The sequence below is a fragment of the Danio rerio genome, chromosome 21 (genome assembly GCF_052040795.2).
Source record: "Danio rerio strain M-AB ecotype USA chromosome 21, GRCz13ab, whole genome shotgun sequence".
Lineage (NCBI taxonomy): Eukaryota > Metazoa > Chordata > Actinopteri > Cypriniformes > Danionidae > Danio > Danio rerio.
Window position 1 is genome coordinate 12,029,927 of NC_141041.1, and position 19,418 is coordinate 12,049,344.

At 38.0% G+C, this 19,418-nt stretch overlaps 1 protein-coding gene across 6 annotated transcripts in view; it reads left to right on the top strand.

Moving 5' to 3' along the window:
- The window catches only part of alpk2 (alpha kinase 2), a 65,602-nt gene that overhangs the window by 22,723 nt on the left and 23,461 nt on the right, over positions 1–19,418 (top strand). Inside the window, exons 1-3 of one of the 6 annotated variants that reach the window (XM_087299985.1) lie at positions 1,823–1,942; positions 2,417–2,451; positions 15,790–15,867. The gene's annotated coding sequence lies outside the window, so the exon portion shown is untranslated. Of the gene's footprint in view, positions 1–1,822; positions 1,943–2,255; positions 2,302–2,416; positions 2,452–4,093; positions 4,158–8,625; positions 8,983–15,726; positions 15,868–19,418 lie in introns of those variants that run through there. The other 5 variants (XM_087299983.1, XM_087299981.1, XM_087299982.1 and 2 more) reach the window with 5 other exon arrangements.

Sequence of the window (19,418 nt, forward strand, 5' to 3'; positions counted from 1 at the left end):
GCTAAGGGGAAGGGGTTTCAGGACCACACTCGAAAACAAGCAAGTAGGTATCGCTGCAGCCTCTGAGACCTCCAAGGGGGAGGGATTACTGCGCAAGTAGGTTGGGTGACCTCCAAGTGGGAGGGACTTAAAATAGTAAATCCACAGATTCTTGGAATTTTCCATAGCTATTTATATATATATATATATATATATATATATATATATATATATATATATATATATATAAATATATATATATATATGCACACACACACACACACACACACAACAGTTCTGTCTGGTTCTTCAATCTGATTGGCTGATAGCTGTGCAATATTTTGCCAGTAACATCACACAAAGGCCTCTTCACCCTTCACCTTTGTGTATTACTCCGCCCACATACAGTCAGCAACAAGCAGAAAGACACTGCAGTTTGATAAATAATACTGCTGTTAGACAACATAATGTACTTTTGACTTTTTTAGTTTATAAAAGTTTATAAAAAAGTTTATAAAGTTTAGTTTATAAAAATAGTGCCTATTTTAAAATATTTACAATTTCTAAGAGGCGGCCATTAACCTGCCATAGAGTAGACCAAAGGCAGTTGATGTTTTCTATCCACAAGATGGCGACAGAACTGCATAATAAGCCCTTACGCTTAGAAGATTATAACAGTCTGATTTCTAACTACAGCTGATCAAATCATTAAACTGGTAAGCATACCTGCCAACACTCTTGTTTTTCCTGGGAGTATCCCATATTTCAGACTAATCTCCCGCAACCATTGCGTTTTTTATTTCTTTCGAAAAACCTATATATAAATATAATATATAAATGTGTATATATATATATATATATATATATATATATATATATATATATATATATATATATATATCAATATATATAAATATATACAGTTTAAGTCAGAATTATCAGCCGCCCTTTGATTTTTTTTTTTCTTTTTACATATTTCCTAAATGATTTTTAACAGAGCACGGACATTTTCACTGTATGTCTGAATATTTTTTTTTTTGTTCTGGAGAAAGTCTGATATGTTTTTTAAACACCATTTTAGGGTCAACATTTTTTGCCCCTTTATATATTTATATTTATATATTTTTTCAATAGTCTACTGAACAAACCATCGTAATACAATAACTTGCCTTATTAACCTAATAATTTTGACTTCAACTGTGTGTGTATGCGTGTGTGTTTGTTTGTGTGAAATGTAAAAAATGCTGGGTTCCACCCATTACATTCCAATGTCCAAAAAAACGTATCATTTTTTAATAGTTTGAACAGAGATCAAAAGTAATTTTTCGAGTGCGTGCGTGCGTGTGTATGTGTGTGTTAGGAAGGGCCAGGTGTTTGCACTGGTTTAAAAGTGTGGCTTGAATAAGTAGTCAACTGTTAAAGTGGTCAACAAGGAAGTATGAAAGAAATATGATGCAGAAAATAAATGTAATGATGACGCATCACAGATGAAACGCGCTCATAACAATAAGCAGACGTCAGCAACTGAAGTGTGTTTGAGGACAACACGTTTTAATTGTGGGAAGTGAGTCATTTAACAATCCATCATTGTGAATTATCATCCCATTAGACACTCAACCAGAAAGCTACCAAACAACGCTGTATAAAATCTGTGGATGGCGTAAAAATATTGACACATATGAAGCATGCATGCATTATATAGCATATGCATAACATGAGTCCACATTATAAACGGTGTGGTCGCTGTAATCAGAAAAGCTGTATCATATGAATCATTTGAGAACAATTAACATCAAGAGACCAATCAACCCTTCAAGAGGACAATTAGCTGTTGGACAATAACAAATTACAGAAGTACTTTAAACAGCAAGACAAGTTTAGACTCAAATGAACCTACTGCAACTCTGTTATGTTTTTTTTTTTGCAATACAAATTTATACACTACTTTAATATGAAGCAAATGGTAAGCATAAACTATTAAATAACTTCTAAATAATTCCACCAGAAATGTGTTAAATGCCTTTAAAATTTGTAGTCTAAAACAAGTATTCATATACATATATTTAAGAAATGCATTTTTAAATTACAGTACCAACAATAATTTTTAATTACAACTTGTATAACCATAGTTTTATTCTATAAATCAGGGGTCACCAACCCTGTTCCTGGAGAGCTACCTTTCTGCAGAATTCAGTCCCAACCCTGATCAAACACACCTGAACCATTTAATAGTACCTAAAGCAGAACTTGATAATTACAAATAGGTGTGTTTGGTCAGGGTTGCAACTGAAATGTGTAGGAAGGTAGCTCTCCAGGAACAGGGTTGGTGACCCCTGCTATAAATACTATAGTTGAACTTCATTAAGCATTTTTTTATTTGTAGTATGGTTAATTTTTGTAAGAGATAACTTTTGACAGTTTTCTTTGGAAATTACAGGTCAATTTAAATGCATTGCGGGATGCAGAATTCTGGTAAGTGTTTTTATTATTGTATTTTAGTAAACTCTTATTGAATACTGCTCATTAAAACAACTGACAATCCAAGTATGCTTTGCTAATTCAACCATTGTGTACACTACTATTAGATATACAGGGTGGGAAATACAGAGGGGTCTGACTGCCCTAATTAATGCTTAATCCCTCTAAAAAAGGATTTCAAACACACACACAAAACTCCCAACTAGATGTGTGTGGGTAGGGGCTGCACGATTAATTGAAAAAAAAAAACATCTCGATCTACACACGATCTTAATTGAGCTTTTCTACTATTCAGCCAATTATATTTTTAAGGTCAGAAGAGAAGCAAGGCACTCGCACAAGTCTTCACAGCAACATTGACATGTTCAAATGGCGTTAAAAGTGTCACATACTGTTTTTATAAGGTAATTCACCCAGAAATGTCATTTCTGTCTTAATATAATGATGTATTCGTGGCTACGAAATTACACGTGAGCTGACCGTGAGCTGTTTGACGCCTACTTTAGTGAACACAACCTGCATAGGCTGTGAATAACAGGTAATGAAGTTGTAAATTGCATTCAGTTTGTAAATAGCGATAGTTTGAGGGCCGTGCGGGAGGTTTGATTTGCATGTGTGTGTTTTTTTCACACACATGTGTAGCCATGAGCCGCACTCGGAAGTGAAACTGAAACCTGTGCGCACATCATTTAAATGATCATATCGCATTTTAGAGTTATGATTACGACAAACATTTAATATGTTTTTTCTTTCACAGCGAACACAAAGAGTTGGGCATGAAAATAAATGTTTACTGTGTGAATATAACAACCCTAGTCTATGTAATGTTAAAGCCAGAGTATGTATCGCGGTCGGAAATAACACGATAAATAGGCATATATTTTGTCCCAACACTAATTCACAACTCAACAAAACTAAAACGAAAGTCACTCAGAAATTTCAAACACTCTTGGGGGCCCCCTGGTGGCCACGGGGCCCTAAGCAGCCGCTTAGTTCGCTTATGCCTTGGGCCGGCTCTGCTGATAATGACAAAATTCTAATTTTACCAGTGAAAACAAATAATCTAATAATGTTGTCAATTACAGTTGACAAGCACATGTCTTAAACAAATGAACTTTATAATTATGAATATTTATATTTGAATGCCATAATTTTACTGTGAATTAACAAACAGGACATTGAAAGTCTGTTCAAATCCATCATAACGAAAATACAAAATTTAGCATTTTAAGCAACAGTAGACCTACACATATAGGCCAATATATATATATATATATATATATATATATATATATATATATATATATATATATATATATATATATTTATATATATATATATATATAATACACATATTATTGTTGTTTTACCATATGTTTGAAAATTTGCAATACTAATAGGCTAATCATATTAACCTTTATTTTACATTTACAGAATCTTGAGAAAATCGTGATCTTGATTTTAAGCAAAAAAATCGTGATTCACATTTTTGCCAGAATTGTGCAGCCCTAGTGTGGGGTCTGGAAAATAAATTTCACCAATATGTACCGGAAATTATAAAAATAAGTTATAAATGTAAATTTAACCCACCAGGCCCCAAAATTGTATATACCAATGCCATGATCGCGGCCAACAGAAAGGCGGGAAAAAAATATCCAGTCAGTGTGGTCTGAATAAGGCGGTTCTAGTCCACAGACACTGTAAGTTTTCAAAAGAAACTTTTTTTCCTTGTAAATCGGGTTGTTTATATCTACATATAGCCTTAAAGTAAAGTCAAATTAGACCCCGTTTGTTTATTTTACTACAGTTGTAAAATTGCTTTACAAATAAGTTTTATTATCGCCAGTTTAGTTTAATTAGCCTATTGTTGTTAGCATATATAATATAGCCTATTATTGTTAGCATATAGAACCTCTTTATAATTTCAAAGCATTTTTAATCAATATCTTGGGCATGTTTCAGGCCAGATTACCATGTGAAAATGGATATGTTGGATAAATAAATAGCAAGTGATGAACACCACTGCATTGTAATACAAAGAACAATGATTTGAAGCGCCCGTAGCACGATTACGATGTAAAGTTATTGTATTGTTAATTGTATTTATATCAATAACTTCATATGTGTTGTATAGGACGTATCTCTACCTGAAATGCGTGATAAGTAGCAAGTTAGCGTCACCTTGTGGGCACAGTAAAGAACGACCTGACTTAATATGATTAGGATTCATAAACATTTGAGTGAATCATCAAAGTGTCTTGCCACTTTTGGACATGACCTTAACATGACTCCTACACTGAAGTATGCTTTACTGGCACTCTACTTTTGACATTAGCCTTAAGCAAACATAATACCAGAACTACAACAGAGCTGTTGTCACTTAGCAGCTGGTCTTATCCACAGAAAATTAATAACTGCATGCTGACTTTATTAGTCAACATTTTGTCCAATGTGTTTATACATGCTTTTGAGATCATTCTTGCTATTACTGTACATTCACAGATATGATATATTCAACTCAACGTTTGGTCCACTTACCCACTGCTGGTGCAAACACGTAATGGCTTTTTTTTAGCATACATTTTTACTATAGTATGTTTTACATGTAACAGTTTAGCTCTGAAAGGCTTTTAATAGTGAAACTGACATATTTTCCTCAAAGGTATGTTAGCTGATGTTCCCATATGGTTATATTATATATTTATTTACAACTCATAACAATTAAACTGACTTAAAACATTAAGGTTAAATTTGTATAACTTAAAAAAAGTTGTACAACATAAAATAATAAATAATTTAATAATATATTTAACTTTGACACTTAGATCTACATGCAGATGCTATTGTATGGTTGGAAATGCATTTTGTTTTCCTTGAAAAATATTTAGAAATGTAATTTGTTATATGAAGAATGAAAAACAACATTTCATTCAGCCTCAAAGTATTTATCCTATATTTAAAATTAGATTTTAGTTTTAAAAAAGTGCATTAGCATTATATTCATTAAAAGTGTGTTCTGAGTGAAGTATGCATGCAATGTTATATTCAAATTATGTTGTGTAAGTAATTTAACATTTGTGTTTCCATTAAAGCGTATCTTTTTTTGGGGTGTGGGTATGAAGTCAGTCTGCTGAAGGCCTCCTCGTCCTCCTTTAACCCCTATCTTGCACGTATATTGTGTATAAAGTGATTTCGAGGGTGTAGCAACAGACGCCCCATGCAACAACACATACTAGTGAGGTTATATTTAACTGACTTTGGAAAGCTGACACTCTGGAAGTTTTCCATATCTCCACTCACCTCAGCTCACGAATGCTTCACAGTGCCAGAACAAGACTAGATCTGTGAGCATGTGTCTGGATTGGAAATAACAACACAATTAAACCCTCATACAAGCTCATTTTGATGACTGATTGCGGAGATTTGGGATTTAGGATTTCAGTGTGTGAGTGTTTTTATTTAAGTAATGGAAAAATGGGCTTATTTGGAAAAAATTTAATTTAATATATCTGAAATGTAATTTATTCCAGTGAAGGAAAGCTGAATTTTCAGAATCTCAATCTTCAGTATCATATGGTAATTTAAAAATGGTAGGCTGACTTTGGCCTCAAAAAATATTGTTTATTATCAATGTTAGAATATATTTTAATATATTTTAATATTCTAATATATTTTAATATTATATTATTGTATAGGATTAAAACATTTTAAGAACGATAATTTTTTTGCAATATTGTAAAAGCCTGTACAAAGATTAATAGTGCATTAGTGATTAGAGCGTCAACACGTAGCACTAAGGTGCTCATGGCAACCCAAGTTAGATTCCCGGCTCAAGGCCCTTTGCTGATCCTTCCCTTCTCTCTGCTCCTCACATTTTACTGTCTGTAATCTCCACTGTCTTGTCCTTTAAAGGTGAAAACTGCCTGAAAATAGTTAAATATATATTAAATAATGCAAATGAATTTGTTATTATTAAATAACTTTTTCACTTTGTTTAGTATTGTATTTGAGAAACAATTTTTTTCCAATTATCATTGAGCAATTTTCATTCATTCATTCATTCATTCATTCATTCATTCATTCATTCATTTATTCATTTATTCATTCATTCATTCATTTCATGCATGAATTTTACACAGCGGATGCCTTTCCAGCCGCAACCCAGCACTGGAAATATTGAGTAATTTATATTATTATTATTGTTATGGAGTATCAAAAACAGTATCATTTAACTGATAATCATAAGTTAGTTTACCAATCTGATTGTTAAGTCGTGACACATCGGTGACACATGAAATACTAATTCTGGGTCTAAGCCGCTACTCATTTAAATTGAGAAAATATACGTTTATGACCACTTTTTAGTCATATCAAACATTAAAGTGAACTTTATTTAAAATCAGTGTACACAGCAGTATCTGGACTTGCTGCTTTACAAATACCAAAATTGTAGCAATTTATAAAAAATATATCACTTTTTGGCCATTGTATATTAGGCATGGATATACAGTTGAAGTGATGTTTAACAGAGCAAGGGAACTTTCATAGCATGTCTGATAATTTTTTTTTCTTCTGGAGAAAGTCTTAATTGTTTTATTTCAGCAAGTTTAAAATGTAAAATTTTTTAAAAGCAGTTAAAAAAAAAGTTTAAAGCCATTTTAAGGTCAAAATTATTAGCCCCTTTAAGCTAATTTTTTTGTCCACAGAACAAACCATCATTATAAAATGACTTGCCTAATTACCCTAACCTGACTAGTTAACCTTAGTTATCCTAGTCAATTCTTTAAATGTCACTTTAGGCTGTATAGAAGTGTCTTGAAAATATCTAGTAAAATATTATTTACTGTCATAATGTCAAAGAGTTATTAAAACTATTATGATTAGAAATGTGTTGAAAAATTCTTCTCTCTGTTAAACAGAAATTGGGGGAAAAAATAAACTGGGGTGACGCAGTGGGGCAGTAGGTAGTGCTGTCGCCTCACAGCAAGAAGATTGCTGGTTTGAGCCTCGGCTGGGTCAGTTGCCATTTCTGTGTGGAGTTTGCATGTTCTCCCTGCGTTCGTGTGGGTTTCCTCCAGATGCTCTGGTTTCCCCCACAGTCCAAAGAAATGTGGTACAGGTGAATTGGGTAGGCTAAATTATCCATAGTGTGAATAAGTGTGAATGAGTGTGAGTGGATGTTTCCCAGAGATGGTTTGCGGCTGAAAGGGCATCCACTACATAAAAACGTGCTGGAAATGTTGGCAGTTCATCCCGCTGTGGCGACCCCGGATTTATAAAGGGACTAAGCTGAAAAGAAAATGAATGAATGAAAATAAACATGGGGTCTAAAAATTCAGGGAGGCTAATAATTCTGACTTCACATCGTGATTTTCAAAAGCATTACATCACTTTGTAAACGTTTATTATTACCATTTGATGAGTCTCCCCATACAGTTTGATATAGCGATTGGACCCAGAAACCACTTTGCGTGACTTCAAACTTAACAACAGGATAATCATTCTTTGTCATCCATATTTTAGTTCCGCATTTAAAAATGAACAAATAAAAAATAAAATAGACTGAAGACCATCTGTTTCTTTGTTTGGTTATTACTAAATAGGTGCTGAAATTATGATTATGAGACACAGAAATAAAGGTACGCGAGCTGTCACTGGGGTGGTACCTTTTTAAAAGGTACACAATTGTACTCAAAGAGTCCATATTGGTAGCTCAAAAGTATAATTTTAGTACCTAAAAATTTTAAGAGGAACACTTTACAGTGTACTTTTTAGGTACTAATATGTACCCTTGATGTATTAATATAAACCTTTAAGGTACAAATTTGTACCTTTTGAAAAGGTACCACCCCAGTGACAGCTCTCGCACCTTTACTGCTGAGTGTACAAATATATTATTTAAGCTGTTTTTTTTATTTACTGAACATTTTTATTAATAAAATTTTTTAAAATGGTCTATTTGAACATTATAAGTCCGCTTTAACATTTAATGTTTATTTATTCAATCATTTAATAACCAAAGATTTATAAGCTTTTAGATGTATTACCCTGAATTCAATCAATCCAAATTTAAAGGCTATTCACATAACAAGCAAGCACTCAATCTGTGCACAATCTGTTCTTAACACTGTCGAACACGTGTGTGTGTCTGAAGAGCTTTGAGTATGTAGAGCTACTCTGTACTTTGATAAGAACACTAGAGCCAACATCAGTGCTGATACTTACAAAACAACATTATTCTTTAATTAGAACAGAACATCTGAGTAAGTGCTGTGTTTTCAGGCTATGCACCATGCATCATTAAAAATGTAATTGTGTACCAACAGTAAATATCGAATGTACCATGGTACGTTATTTCCATCTAAGGCTGCCATCACAAAGCAGGCTAACATTCGTCATCTTCGAGAGTATAAAAATGCTTGCATCTTGGCACTGACCGAGACATGGCTTACTACAAAGGATACGGACTCCTCACTGGCATTAGACGGGTTTGATGCGCCGGTTCGGCTGGATCGGGACTGTGAGGTAACGGGTAAAAATCGGGGCGGTGGTGTCTGTCTCTACATCAATCGAGGATGGTGCACAAACGTGACAGTGAGAGAAAGAGTATGCTCTCCAGATATAGAACTGCTGTCTGTGTCATTAAGACCTTTTTATCTGCCAAGGGAATTCCCACAGGTTTTTATTACTGTGGTTTATATACCTCCGAAAGCAAATAGTATAAATGTCGCAGGTACTCTTAGTAAAGTCTTATCAAACTTGAAACAAATTTCACCGGATGCTCCGAACTTTGTTCTTGGGGATTTTAATAACTGTGATCTCAGGAAAACTTTGTGTGACTTTTATCAGTATGTAAATTGTCATACAAGATATGATAAGATATTGGACCTCTGTTATGGATCGATTAAAGGGGCAATGAAAGCTGTAGCGGGTCCACCAGTCGGCTTCTCTGATCATAACGTGGTACACCTCCTCCCAGTATATAAATCTGTGCTGAGGAGGGAGAAGGTGCGGAAGAGGGAAATTAAAGTATGGTCAGAGGACAATTCACTGGCCCTTCAGGGTTGTTTCGATTGTACAGACTGGTCCGTTTTTAAAGAGACATCTGAAAGTATTGATGAACTTACAGAAGTAGTGTGTGATTACATATCTTTTTGCACAGATATGATTATCCCTCACAAAACTGTTATTGACTTTCCAAATAACAAACCTTGGCTGTCAAATGACACAAAATCTCTCCTGCAAAGTAAACATAAATATTTTAAACAGGGTGATATGAGCTCAGTTAAGCAATTAAAAAAGGCAGTGAGAGTGCAAATAAACAAGGATAAAATTAGGTATAAGGACAAAATTGAGAATCAGCTGAGCAGTAATAATTTAAGATCAGCCTGGCAAGGGGTGAAGGCAATGGCTGGGTGTAAAGAAGATAGAGGGGGCAGTGAAATCAATTTAAATGGTTTTAGTTCTGCGAGAGAGTTTGCTGAGGAACTAAATACATTTTACTTAAGGTTTGATGAGGATGATTTTAAGTCAGAAAATGACAATTTAAAACAACATCTGTCATGTAGTAACTCCGTAAACATTAGTAGAATTCAGGTCAAAGGCCTCCTTCAGAGAACTAATACTAAAAAAAGCCCGGGTCCTGACAATATTGGTGGTAGGGTGCTACATACGTGTGCGGAACAGCTTTCTGAAATATTTCATTACATTTTTTCACAGTCTCTTATGCTACAAAGGGTCCCTGAAATCTGGAAGAAATCTGTTATTGTTCCTATAGCTAAAACCAAGTTTCCCCGAGAGTTAAATGATTTTAGACCTGTTGCTCTTACTTCATTAGTCATGAAGTGTTTTGAGAGATTTATTAAAGGTGAGATTTTATTGCAGTCAAAGGATAAATTTGATCCATTGCAGTTTGCTTTTAGACAGAGCAGGGGAGTTGAAGATGCCAATCTTACAATGTTAAATTACCTGTTTAATCACCTGGAAAAGCCTAAGACTCATGCCAGATTGTTGTTTATTGATTTCTCTTCTGCTTTTAATACTATGAAGCCACATTTGTTGGTGGAGAAATTAATTTCTCTTTTTAACTTGGATCTTAATATTTGTGGATGGATTCTTGATTTTTTAGTTGGACGTCAACAGTGTGTCAGAGTTAATGGTGCTCTTTCTGACTTCCAGTTTTGTTCCACTGGGTCACCTCAAGGTTGCTGCCTCTCACCTCTTTTGTTCATCATGTATACTAATGACTGTCGTAGTATTCACAGGGATTGTCATATCATTAAATATGCAGATGATTCTGTGATTGTAAGTCTCCTCCACGATCAGGATTTGGGGCATGGTCCTGCTGTGCAGGAGTTTACTTCCTGGTGTGATAGATTTTCTCTCCAGTTGAATGCAAGTAAAACAAAAGATATGGTGATAGATTACAGGAAGGCTTCTCCAACCCCAAACATAACTAATATTAAAGGCTTGGACATTGAAATTGTTGACACACATAAATATCTAGGGGTTGTTATTGATAATATGTTGACATTTCAACCTAACACCCAGGCTGTATATAAAAAAGTCCAACAAAGACTGTTTTTTCTGAGGAAACTTAGATCATTTCAGGTTTCTACCTCTATGATGACGCTGTTTTATAAACAATTTATCGAATCTGTTTTATCTTTTTGCATTGTAGCTTGGTACGGCAATTGCTTGAGTGTGTCAAGCAAGAACAGGTTGAGCAGCCTGGTGAAGGTGGCAGGCAAGATCATTGGTTTTAATCAGACTGGTCTAATGGTAATCTACCAAAATCATGTAATAAGGAGAGCTCAGGGTATCCTATGCACCCCGGATCACCCACTGTACTCTGTATTTCAGCTGTTGCCATCAGGACGTCGTTTTAGGGTTCCTATTTGCAGGACAAATAGAACCAGAAATTCTTTTATAATGGTGGCCATTAGGTCATTAAATGAGTCCAGGGGGGAGGGGGATGTTTCTATATATTGATGTATGGATGTTGTATAGTAGTATTTTTTTATTTTTATTTTTTAATGTGTACATGGAACTTCGCCTGTGTATGGTACCTTGTTGCAATTTAGTTTCCCTAACGGGATAATAAAGCTGAGTCTGAGTCTGAGTCTGAGTCTCAAAGCAGAGTTTCCAAAACAGCATCACATATAAAACTATAATCTATTTTAAAGTCACTGCGAAGACATTAAAGCTGAGGCTCCAAGAAAACACTTTAGTACAAGACGTCCAAGTCCTCATATCAGTGTTTATGAAGACGTGTGTGTGTTTGTGTGTGTGTGTGTGTGTGTGTGTGTTGTGTTGTGTTGTGTTGTTGCATAACTGTTTTGTGATAAAAATGACATTTGGTATTTTATCAATGTATGATAAATGGGTTTGTTTTTTTACATTAAAGGGGGAAATGATACGTCTTTTTTTTAGATGTAAAATAAATGTGTGTCCAGAATTTGTCTGTGAAGTTTCAGCTCAAAATAATCCACATTATTTATTGTAGTTTGTCAAACTTGCTACTATTTCACCGGGTTTGAGCAAAAACATGTTTTTTTTCTCTTTAAATGCAAATGAGCTGCAAAAGAGGGTGGAGTCTTTAGACGCTATTCTTACACTCCAGAAACAACAAAACAAATGAATCTCAAACAGACAAAACGTCAGAAATAAGTTCATTAATTACTTACAGGTTCAAAAGACGGAAGATAGTACAACCTCTGAACTGTAAGTGGATAAAATAATATATTTCTCTTATCTTTACAAAAAGTGTAAAACAATTATTTGCATTTATGTATGACAATTATAATGATAAGGCAATGTGTTTGCTACTTCTGTACTTTTTGTCATATTAATTACATAAAAACACTGTCCATTGAGACAGTCCTCCTTTCTTCGATGTGTTTAAAGTAATGAGACTATTTCCATAGCCAAGTATCCAAAAGAAAAATTAGATTTGCTGCAGTGGGAGAATCCACTCTGGGCCTTTTTTTCTCTTATAATAAATTACTTGCACCTCAGAAGATGTTCAAAACAGTCCTGGAGGTAATAAAACTGAACCACTTTGACGACAGACTTTGGGTGTGGGATTTTAGAATGACCAAAACAACATTTAATATGTTTTACAATGTCTCGTCTGCTAGTTTGTCCATTAATGTTGATGCGCATGCTGGAATTTATTCAATAAATATGCAAATTTTTTCTTATTGGATAAAATTCTTTTTAATCCTCCATCTTAGTTTTTTATGCACATCTTGGTGTTTCTGGTAAGCATTTTTTTATGCAATGTTCCAAAATGTGCATAAAAATAGGTGGATGGAAACTATACTATAGTGCACAGGTGTCAAACTCAGTTCCAAAAGGGCCGCAGCTCTGCACAGTTGAGTTCCAACCCTAATTAAATACACCTGATCAAACTAATTGAGTCCTTCAGGCTTGTTTGAAATCTACAGGTAAGTGTGTTGGAGCAGGGTTGGAACTAAACTGTGCAGGGCTTCGGCCCTCCAGGAATTGAGTTTGACACCCCTGCTATAGTGGAAACTGGAAACATTAGCCACATTAGCCATACAGCATGTAAACAAGCATTTTCAAAATGAAAAATTTCAAAACGTTCATAAATTTGAAAAAGGGATATTGTTTTAGATATAAATTTAAGAGCTTGAGAGAATTGTATTGACCCAGCTAGCACTGAGTGGAGCCTTTTGGAACCTTTTGTCGGTACATCCAATAACAGATCGTATGTCATAATCTGCCATCCATCTTATTTTCCAGCATGAAGTCAACACAGTTCTGTAAACGTGTGAGATTCTGATGTATTAGCCAAAACAGCAAAATAGTTAGAAGAATTTTAAGGCTCCATATATGGATTGCATCAATGTGTTTAGAATTATACAGTAAGTTTAAATAATCTGGCAGGATGGTAAGAAATTAAAATTTGTAGTGTCAATTTTCAAATGGCATTTCTCAAGGGGAAAAAAGCAGGATGGCGAGTAAACAGAACTGCTGTAGCGGCACCATGGGTGGAATCATGCAGATTTTAGAATGTATAATTTACATTCTTGGGCGGCATAGTGGCTCAGTGGTTGGCACTATTGCCTCACACCAAGAAGGTTGCTGGTTCAAGTCCCGGCTGGGTCAGTTGGCATTTCTGTGTAGAGTTTGCATGTTCTCCCTGTGTTTGCTTGGGTTTTCTCCGGGTGCTTTGGTTTCCCCCACAGTCCAAAGACATTGTAAGAATTGAAATATTACAAATATTCTGATATCTTTGACAATTCAAAACATGAGCTGAAAACAGAGACTGGTGACTTCACAACCCACCAGGGAGGAATGCGGGAAAAACCAGTTCCTGCTGCATTTGCATCTGACTATGCTGAGACTCAGCTTCATCCCCCCAACTCACGCATATGGTCATTTCAATGTTTGAATGTTTTAGATTAACCAAACTGACTTTAATTATCATGTTTGATATCATTTGAAATGTCTCAGTGCGATTGGTACAATGGTCTCATTCTCTCAGAAATAGACATAATCAGAACAATAAATATATAACTTCAGGCATCTTTTGAACCACTGTGAGGGGTGTGACTTTTTACACACACCCCCTTCCTTGAGGGAATTCTTGGATTATTTAAGGCAAGGTTTGAGAAAAACTCAGGGCGATTCTGCCTAACCAGATCAGCCCATAACATGGCTAGCTCCATGTTATGTATATTTCAAAGTCAGGAATGCATCTTTTTCATCTTGGAGTTATCTTTGATAATTTGATGTTTTGTATTGATCGTTTATGAATTGACTGATTGAATTGGCATAATACATTTACCTGACTAATAAATTGTTATGTTTTGAATGATTCAAACAGAGTTCGTGTTATTATCACTGATAAATGTTGTTGTCCATAGCACTACAAGCCACTGTACAGGTTAGTAACGGACTAAAACATGTTAGACGGAGCAGCGTGGCACGCTATTCAATGTTGTTAGAGATCCGACTAACAAATTGGCATTATTTCCTGTATACTTGGACTGTAAAAGGCCAACTATTTAGAACAACAAAATATTGTTGAAACTACTTTAAATGTGGATATTTAGGCCTTCATCTACAATAGTATAATCCTGCGCGATTATTATTAAAATACTTTGTCTTGATTAAGTAGATAACAGATCCATGGGGACCACATAAAAATCTCCTAAATTGAGTAAGTAGTGTTCTGCCTTTTTAGGAGAGTGGTTAATCGCCTCTGTTTAATGACCAAGACTGACAAGCTTGTATTAAGAGATTGTATACCCGGCCGGTGCAAGACTCGAGATGCTATCGGAATCTGAGTAAATGAGAAGGTATAATAACAAAATAAAATAATATTCAATCATAATCTAAAATAATGTGAAAAGAAACAAAATAATCTTATCAATGTTTTATAATTGGAGTCAGATAAAACGAGGATAAATATATTAATATTCTAAACCATCTCATACTAAAATTGGAGTCAGATATGAGTTAAGTTTAATATAAATCAACATTGTGCACTGGAAAGACCGAACATGCAGTGAACCTTCATCCACCATTGGATACCGTCATTGGACCAACTGGCTGGACCCTACAACATGCACTAGGTGAATTGGGTAAAACAAAATTGGCCTTTGTATATAAGCATGTGTGTGAATGTGAAAGTGTATGGGTGTTTCCCAGTACTAGGTTGTTGCTGGAAGTTAAAACACAAGCTGGAATAGTTGGCAGTTCATTCTGCTGTGGCAAACCCTGATAAATAAGGGACAAAGCTTAAGGAATAGGAAAGAATGAATAATAACATTTTGTTCCAGCGTCCCTAGGGTCACTTAAATCTGTCGATAACAATCTGATCCATTATGCACGACAACAAGAATGCTGAGATTGCCTCTGGTGGATTTATGAAAAATGGCACATATGAGAAAACATGGCACAGTAATATCATCGCACTGTAAATCGCCACCTCTACTGAAAATAATTGGGCCCAGGGTAAACATTTCTCGGTTTGCAAAAATGTAGCCCTGGGCACATACACTATTTCCAATGAAGGGTTGCGATTAAAGCATTTAAAAAATCAGGTTTTTATGATATGTATTGCTTTAAGAAACATTTTTAAAGTTTGCCTAGATTATATCTGCCCAGCAACTGCTCAGACACACAAAACTTTAACATGGCTTGTTAAACACACAGGAATGATCATGCCGAGTTTGAGACCCTCAGCCTGTCTGCACCTGTTTCTCTTTCCAACACAATGCTGTCATGAGCCGTTAGCAGAATAATACACCACACACGCATACTGAATGATGTAACATTGTCTGTCTGTTTTTGTTACAGTGCCAAAAGCTCAGATCATTCACTGTCGTCATCTGTAGATGAGCTGTAAGTGTGAGCTGTTTTTCCTCTGGACTGAAGGTGAGCTACAATCCAGTCCATGTGCAAAATGTGTGTCAGTGCTTTTACCTATCACGCTATCAGTAAAAACAGTATTAAATTATGAAGCTCATTAAAGTCTTCACTAATGCAAATGTTTATATTAGACACTCTTCAGCTTGACTGTGTGTGATCAAATATCACATTTGAAAGAAGTCCAATGGGAAAATAAGATCAAACCACTTCACCTGTAGATGGGAGTATCTGTGCTAAGACAATGATTAGATATAGAAATGAATTAATAAACATATACACACACACATATACAGCGGGGGGAAATAAGCATTGAACAGGTCGTGTTTTTTCCTGGGAATAATGTTTTCAAAGGAGATGTTGAGATGAAATTGAACCAAATTTTGGTAAAAACCCAAACAATACAAATATAAAAATAAGACAAAACAAAACATATCTGAACAATGAAACAATGAATTGTGTGTAATAACAATGACATGACGTAAGAAGCAAAGCTTTTCTGGTGATGGTAGCCTAAAGACGCCTCTCATATGGATAATAAGTCACATCAATTGCTCAGGTGTGAGTTTTTCACAGACACAGACTGTGGGTCTCATCCATCAAGTCTGAACTTTAATTTGTATTTTCTATTGGATTCAAGTCAGGTGAATGGCTGGGCCATTCTACAGCTTGATTTTCTTTCTCTGAAAGCATTTGAAAGTTTCCTTGGCTGTGTTTTGGATCATTGTCTTGCTGAAATGGCCACTCTGGTTTCTGCCTCATCGTCCTAATAATGTAGATGTTGGACTGAAGCAGCTAATATTAATTTAAAATAAGGAAGGGCTGAGGGTTGCTGAAGAACGTTCGAGGTTACAGAAGTAACCCTTCGTTCCCCGAGGAGGGGAACGGAAGTGCCATGAATGGGAGGATTCGGATCAGAAGCCGCTTATCTGGAGAGTATTGAACGGGCCAATGAATGAAATTAATTGGCAGCGTAAGCTTGCGCAGGTGTGCGACATCTGCAATCATCTCAGCATATAAGCACACCTGAAGCCAGCAGACGCCATCCTTTTAAGCTGAAGAGACTTTCAAACAGCTAAGGGACAGTCATTATGGCGACGGAATATGGCACTTCCGTTCCCCTCCTCGGGGAACGAAGGGTTACTTCTGTAACCTCGAACGTTCCCCTTCGGTTGGGGAACTTCAGTGCCATGAATGGGAGAATATGGAAAGCGCCATAATGACTGCACCTTACCAACACCCCCGATGAGGAGATAGTCAAGCAAGCGTGACGCACCCACATCATGGGGGGCGCGGTCCTCCAACGTGTCCCTGGCCCTAATTTATCCTACTTCAACAGAAGTTTTACGGATTTAGATATATTTTTTGGGAAGTCGTGAGCATCTAGATAATTCTAGGAAATACGACAGTACGTTGGGAAGCGTGCAATCCCGATAGGGAGGACGCTGCGGAGGCCATCCGTTACCCAAGGGGGGGATAGATGGCAGAATTTACCTATGGACTAGCCCTAAAAAGGGGGAGTACGCATAGCAAAGAGTGGTTAGCGGAGAGGGAAGACACGGGTCCGCCCAGGGGGGGACTTAACCGTGGCGGAATAAGCATATGGGATCGCCTAGTGGGGATCACGCATAGCAGGCACCTATACCCAAAACGCGGGCTGACCAGCGGGCAGACCTACAACGTAGTGGGCCAGCAAGTGACTCCTCCGCTGAGTCAGTGCTGGGGGCCACGGAGGAATCTGCAGGGCTCACCTGACGGGGAACTTTACTGACAGATAAAAAAGGCGCACGTACCTCCGTGTTAGGGAGAATGGCGCAGCAAGCGTGTTTCAACACCCTACCGAGTTGTCTCCTCAATCACCAAAGGGTTACCTAATACCCTTGAGGAAACCGGCTCCACTCGCAGATTGTAAAACCTTGCAAATGTGTTGGGTGTCGCCCAGCCCGCAGCTCTACAGATGTCTGTTAGAGAGGCGCCGCGTGCATGCGCCCAAGAGGATGCAACGCTCCGAGTGGAGTGTGCACGTACTCCCGGGGGACACGGCTGACCTCGACTCGAATAAGCGAGTGAAATGGCATCCACAATCCAGTGGGATAATCTTTGTTTCGATACGGCACTTCCCTGCTGCCGACCGCCATAACAGACAAAGAGCTGCTCAGATGATCTAAAATTCTGAGTACGGTCCACATAAATGCGCAGAGCGCGAACTGGACAAAGTAAAGAAAGGGCTGGGTCTGCCTCCTCCGGGGGCAGCGCTTGCAGGTTCACTACCTGATCTCTAAAGGGGGTGGTAGGAACCTTGGGCACATAACCGGGGCGGGGTCTCAGGATAACGTGAGAGTAATCCGGCCCGAATTCCAGGCACGAGTCACTGACCGAAAATGCCTCCAGGTCCCCGACCCTCTTGATGGAGGCCAACGCAACCAGCAGAGCTGTCTTCAGGGACAGAAATCTTAGAGATACTGATTCGAGTGGCTCAAAGGGATCGGATCGCAGACTCGTGAGAACGAGGGCGAGATCCCAAGAGGGCATGAGAGGGGGGCGAGATGGATTAATTCGCCTAGCACCCCTAAGGAACTGGATGACCAGGTTATGCTTTCCCACGGTGCCGCCAGCTACCGCGCTATGATAAGCGGAGATGGCGGCCACGTAAACCTTGAGAGTGGAGGGCGACAGCCTGCTGTCCAACTTCTCTTGAAGGAAAGAGAGCACAACACTAATCTGGCAATTTCGGGGGTCTTCTCTGCGAGAGACGCACCATTCAGTGAATAGACTCCACTTCAGGGCGTAGGCGCGCCTCGTGGAGGGGGCTCTAGCCTGAGTGATGGTATTAACCACCGCAGTCGGTAGGTTACCTAAGTCTTCCTCGCATCTAGGGACCACACGTGGAGGTTCCAAAGATCGGGGCGAGGGTGCCAGATGGTGCCCTGTCCCTGAGAGAGTAGGTCCTCTCTCAAAGGGATCCGCCAGGGGAGGGCCGTCGCGAGGAGTGAGAGCTCTGATATCCAGGTCCGGTTGGGCCAAAGGGGCGCAACTAGCAGAACCTGTTCCTCGTCCTCCCTGACCTTGCACAGAAACTGCGCGAGCAGGCTCACTGGGGGAAACGCATACTTGCGCATGCCCCGAGGCCAGCTGTGGGCCAGTGCATCCGTGCCGAGAGAGCCCTCGGTCAGGGAAAAAAACAACTGGCAGTGAGCGTTCTCGGGGGAAGCAAACAGATCGATCTGGGCCTCCCCGAATCGCGCCCATATCAGCTGAACAGACTCGGGGTGGAGTCTCCATTCTCCAGGGCGTAACAGCTTTCGTGAGAGCGCATCGGCTGCACGATTGAGCGTGCCTGGGACGTGAATGGCGCGCAGCGATTTCAGCCGCGGGTGACTCCAGAGGAGCAGACGGCGGGCGAGCTGAGACATGCGGCGAGAGCGCATACCCCCCATGCGGTTGATATACGCCGCCGCCGCCGTACTGTCCGTCCTGACCAGCACGTGTTGCCGCTCCAGCACCGGTAAAAAGCGGTGGAGAGCGAGGAACACTGCCAACAGCTCTAGGCGATTGATATG